Source organism: Ailuropoda melanoleuca, chromosome 15 (genome assembly GCF_002007445.2).
Source record: "Ailuropoda melanoleuca isolate Jingjing chromosome 15, ASM200744v2, whole genome shotgun sequence".
Lineage (NCBI taxonomy): Eukaryota > Metazoa > Chordata > Mammalia > Carnivora > Ursidae > Ailuropoda > Ailuropoda melanoleuca.
Window position 1 is genome coordinate 31,976,718 of NC_048232.1, and position 5,263 is coordinate 31,981,980.

The following is a 5,263-nucleotide window of genomic DNA, read 5'->3' on the forward strand; positions in this document are numbered from 1 at the left end:
TGCAATTCAAGATAGTGGTTAATTAGGTAGGACACAGACAAATACTGACATACGTAGACAGCTTAAGATATTAGAAATTCTCTTATTCCTCACCTGGGTGGAGATTTGTTGAGAGTGTTTTTTGAAGTTATGTTTTATAACTTACACATATATTGCTTAAGTTCTTTTACATGTATCAAATATTACCTTAATTAAAAATAACAGGAGAAAAAAGAAAAGAAGATTATACATAATAGTTTTTACTTAGTCTGAGAATGTAAGGCTGGTTAAACACTGGCAAATATAGTAATGTGATTCCTCATATTAGTGAGAAAAACGCATGGCCATGTGACTAATTAAAAAACAAACAAACAAACATTAGTTATAATTCAGCAGCCATTCTTTTCTTTTTAATATAACAGAACATGTAATTACATTAGTTTCCCATCAACACAGTAGTTATTTAATGATAACTGTATTGGCCATTTCCATTGGTTGGCAGGAGGCTCTTGCACTATCATCTTTCTTGACAGACCTAGTTCATTTCAGCCTAAAGAATCACCTCTTCTAGGTAGCCATCCTGAACTTGGTCTTCTAATTTCTTAGTATCTGGTTCCACATTAACTATACTTAGCTTCTCATTTGTAATCTGTTCTGTATACTTTCTATATGCTGCATTTTTAGGAATTTGTGTAAGAATCTTTGTGTACAATATTCTTAGCCTCTAGTGTGGACTTTCACATATAGTCAATCCCACAAGGCCAATGGTCTTCTTCAGCAAATCAGCCATGACAGCCATTCAGCATCCATTCCTATAAAATTTTTTAAAAGACCAAATCCATGGTAAACCAGGTACAGTTATGTAGTAAGATGTTTTGTTTGAACCAAGAGCAGATATCATGCTGAATGGAAGCACACTCAAGGACGTTCTGTTAATAGCAAGGACAAAATACCAATGCCTCTACAGTGAACAATTTTCTGGAAGTCCTAACTGGTATAAAAAGAGAATAAAAAGAAATAAGACTCCACTTTGGAATGAACCTGCCATTAGTTACTATTAGTTACTATTTTTTGATATTCTAGAAAACATAAGATAATCAATTGCAAAATCATTTGAGCTAATAAAAATTTAAATAGGTGGCCACTTATTTAGTAAATATACCAAAACATAATAGCTTTCCTATATACCAGTTAGAAAATACAATAGAAAAATAAACATCATATTCACAATAGCAAATAATCTATAAATTATTTAAGAATAAACTTAATAAAAGACATATAAGACATATGAAATTATAAACTACATTGAATGCCATAGAATAAAAGCTGAATAAAAGAAGTGGCATGCTTTTTCCTGGATAGTAAGAATAAATAATTTAAATGTATAAATCTTTAAAAATTAATCTATATAAGTAATTCTAATTTAAAAAACTCTTGGTGTAGTTTAATTTTTGATAAAATCACACTTAATCTTGAAGAATAAATATGAAAGAATATGGTTAGGAAATTTTTGAAAAAACATAATAATTCATCTTATCACATATTAAAACATATTATGAAGGTATAAGAAATAAACAACATTTTTCTAGAAGTAGATTAGGCATGGGTGTTCCAGTCAGTTCAGCATCTGACTCTTGGTTTGAGCTCAGGTCATGATTTCCTGGGTTGTGAGATGAAGCCGCACATTGGGGTCTGTACTCAGCGAGGAGTCTGCTTGAAGATTCTCTTCCCTCTGTCCCAACCCTCCTCATGTGCATGCTCTCTCTCTCTTTCTCTCCCTCTCTTAAAATAAATAAATAAATCTTTTAAAAAAAAGTAGATTAGAACCAGACCGTAATCTTAAAATAAATTGAGACAAGTATAGATAAAAATATAGTATATGACCCATCAAGTCATAAGTATTATGGTATTAAAATATAGTATTATAAGCCATAATATTATGGCTCATTAAACCATAAAGTAAAAAGTGAATTATTTATTTAATGGTATTACGGAACAAGCTAACCATATTTTATGGACAATGTTACATTGTATGGCATACTTCTACTGTAACTAAATTTAAAACTACCAAAAAATTATAAAACACTTGATGAAAATTGGTGAATATACAAATGATTATCCTGTGGGGTCAGGCCTTTCTATCCATGGCAAACTGTAAAACCATAGCGAAATGTTCATAAATTGGCAAAAACCATAACAAAAGCCTTAAATAAAAACAGAAGATAAAACAAAAATTTCAGAATGGCAGAAAAACACTATAAATGGTACTAGAAAGCAAACCACAAATGTGGAAAAAATTCTGGTGTCTATATGCAAATGACCAATTATGATATGTAAACATTTCTTTCAAGTTGATAAGTAAAAAAAGAACATCTTAATGGAACGTTGAGCAAAAGACATAGCATGGAATTAAAAATTAATACATTAAAATGGATAATAAATGAATAAAAAGATGTTTGACTTCAATAGCAAGCAAAGAAATGCAAATAAAACAAAACCAAAATAGTATTTTCCATCTATCATATTTTCAAAGACTAAAATAAATACTAATAGTATAATCAGGAGGTTGGAAAGTAGTCAAACTTCTTTTGTAAGTTAACAAAAAATTCTAAAGAGCTATTAAAAAATATCATGTGCATACTCTTTAATTTAACAATTCCATTTTTAGTCATTTCTTCTAAGGAATAATACCCTCAAAATTCCAAATGGTAGTAGGTTTATTACAGAGTTTAGATAGATAATTTTTATATATGTTAAGTAATCATAATAACCTAAGTGTTGAATAACAGCAACTTAGTAAATAAATTACCTTAAAGTTATTCAATAACCTATTACATAGTCATAGTAATTGAATATGATAAAAATATATCAATGGAGAGAGATGAACAAGCGCATTATAAATTAAGGTGCCTAATATGGTTTCATTTTTATGTGAAAATAGAAATCTCCCTCTCTCTCTGTATGTGTATAGGTATGTATATACGTTATAGGCTGAACTTTGTCCTCTCAAAATTCATATTTTGAAATTCTAACCCCCAGAACCTCAGAATGTGACTATATTTGGAGATAGAAACTTAAAAGAGATTATTACATTAAAATGAGGCTATATCTGACTGATATTCTTATAAGAAGAGGAATTTGGGGGCGCCTGGGTGGCGCAGTCCTTAACGTCTGCCTTCGGCTCAGGGCGTGATCTGGGCATTCTGGGATCAAGCCTCACATCAGGCTCCTCTGCTGGGAGCCTGCTTCTTCCTCTCTCACTCCCCCTGCTTGTGTTCCCTCTCTCACTGGCTGTCTCTCTCTGTCCAATAAATAAAAAATAAATAAAATCTTAAAAAAGAAAAAAGAAGAGGAATTTGGACAGACAAAGCAACACAGGGATGTGGACATACACAGAAGAAGCCATGTGAGAACACAGTGAGAAGGTAGCCATTTGCAAGCCAAAAGAGGGGCCTTAGGAAAAGAACATACCTGCTTACACCTTACTCTTGGACTTCTAGTCTCCAGAACTTAGGGAAAATAGATTTCCATTGTTTAAGTCACCCAGTTATGATATTTTGTTAGGGTAGCCCTAGCAAACTAATGCTCTACGTGTGTGCATGCGTCTATGTGTGTGGGTGTGTGTGGGTGTAAATATTACATATAAATTATATTACATATACTATATATATGTTTATACAGAGACACTATATCATGTTTTCATATACATATATATGTGTATATATATATTTGATAGGCTAGAATAGTATATCCTACAATGTTGATAGTGGTTATTTCTAGACACCAATTATGGTTAGGCATATTTTTTCTAGATATTTATAATTAGTATTTGTTTTTATAAGAACAAAAATAAAGCCACTTTAATTCACAAAAAAAGAAGCTCAGTACTCAACCGATTCTTGTTTTTCTTTTATATCTAGTATAGTGCTTTATGCACAGAAAAGGCACAATAAAAATTGCATTGATTAAAACAATTAAAGACTAGATTGTATGAATTGACAGGTTTTTGTTAAAGGACTCTCAAAAGTACAGTAAACCTTCATGGAGATACAAGATCTCCAGATTCTATCCATGTTCAGGCCTATGGTTTCCATGGTGCTCTCTCTCCTACCCTACGCGGGAGGAAAACACTTAAGACTCATACTTGATTCTTAAGTACGTTTACTTCTATGTTTCTTTTGAGAAGTTTCGGTTCCTTACTAGTTATAGATTCTATTTTTAGGCTTGATTGGCATCATTTAAAATATTTTTTCTGACATTTGATTTGTGTGTGCATGCTTTTTGTTTTGTTTTGTTTTTTTGTTTTCCCGGACATTGCATTTTGGTTAGGCTATGTATGGACTTGGTGCAATGGCTCCTGACATTCAGGTTTCTCTTCGTGTGGCCCACCATCTCCCTGTTTCCAGCTCTGAAGCTACCATGGCATATTGACAAGTGAGAATGGATAGAGCCTCAGTGTCTGACATAGATAAAGCTATCAAAAAACACCCTGCAGGGGCAAGCCCCAGGTCCAAATAGGTCTTGTTAGATCTGTATAGACACTTTAGAGTTCCTCTTTCTGAACATACATTTAATCATTGTACAGATGCAAGCCATTTTCCCTTTGCCCCTAAACTCTGGATCCTGAGATCACAAATCTGTACCTCCTGCAGGCATGTATCTTTTATTAATGGAAACATCAAAATTCCAGTGTAGCTTTGGCAACTCAGTTTGCAGAGAATTATTAAGCTATTTTGAGTGCTCCAGAAAAGTAAGATGCATATCTGGTATTAAAAAATGTCATGCAGAGATGGAAATCTAATCAGTCATATTTCAGATGAAGGAATAAATGGCCTTTGTGATTTATGTTATTAGTGAAACTAGTTAATAGAAGTAAATTAGGTTTATGTGTGACAGAGGCATTATCAATTAATAGCTCCTGGGTTTTCAGTACCTTGTAAAAATAAATAAAATAAAATAAAATAAAATAAATCCTTGTCTTTAGAACTAGACTCTTAAGTGTCACCCAACAGAAATGTATTTCCTTCCTTTTGGACTCAATCATTTAAGCTTTCTCAAAGATACATTAGATAAGCTAATAAAAGTGAGGTTGGTCATGGTCTTAAGTTTCTGTGACAGTGGAAAACAGAAAGCATACAGCTAATGTCATTTATCTATTAATAACCATCCCTGAAATTTGTGAATTCAGGGTTGCTACAACTGGAAAATTGAAATAGAAAGACCTCATGTTGGGAATGTGTGTTGCTTCTCACAGCCAAGCTTCTCAGGGGGTTGAGCTCAGTAC

General features: G+C 32.5%; 1 pseudogene; it reads right to left on the reverse strand.

Moving 5' to 3' along the window:
• Positions 1 to 410: 410 nt before the first annotated feature.
• Positions 411 to 769, reverse strand: LOC105241142 (annotated as a pseudogene).
• Positions 770 to 5,263: the final 4,494 nt, after the last annotated feature.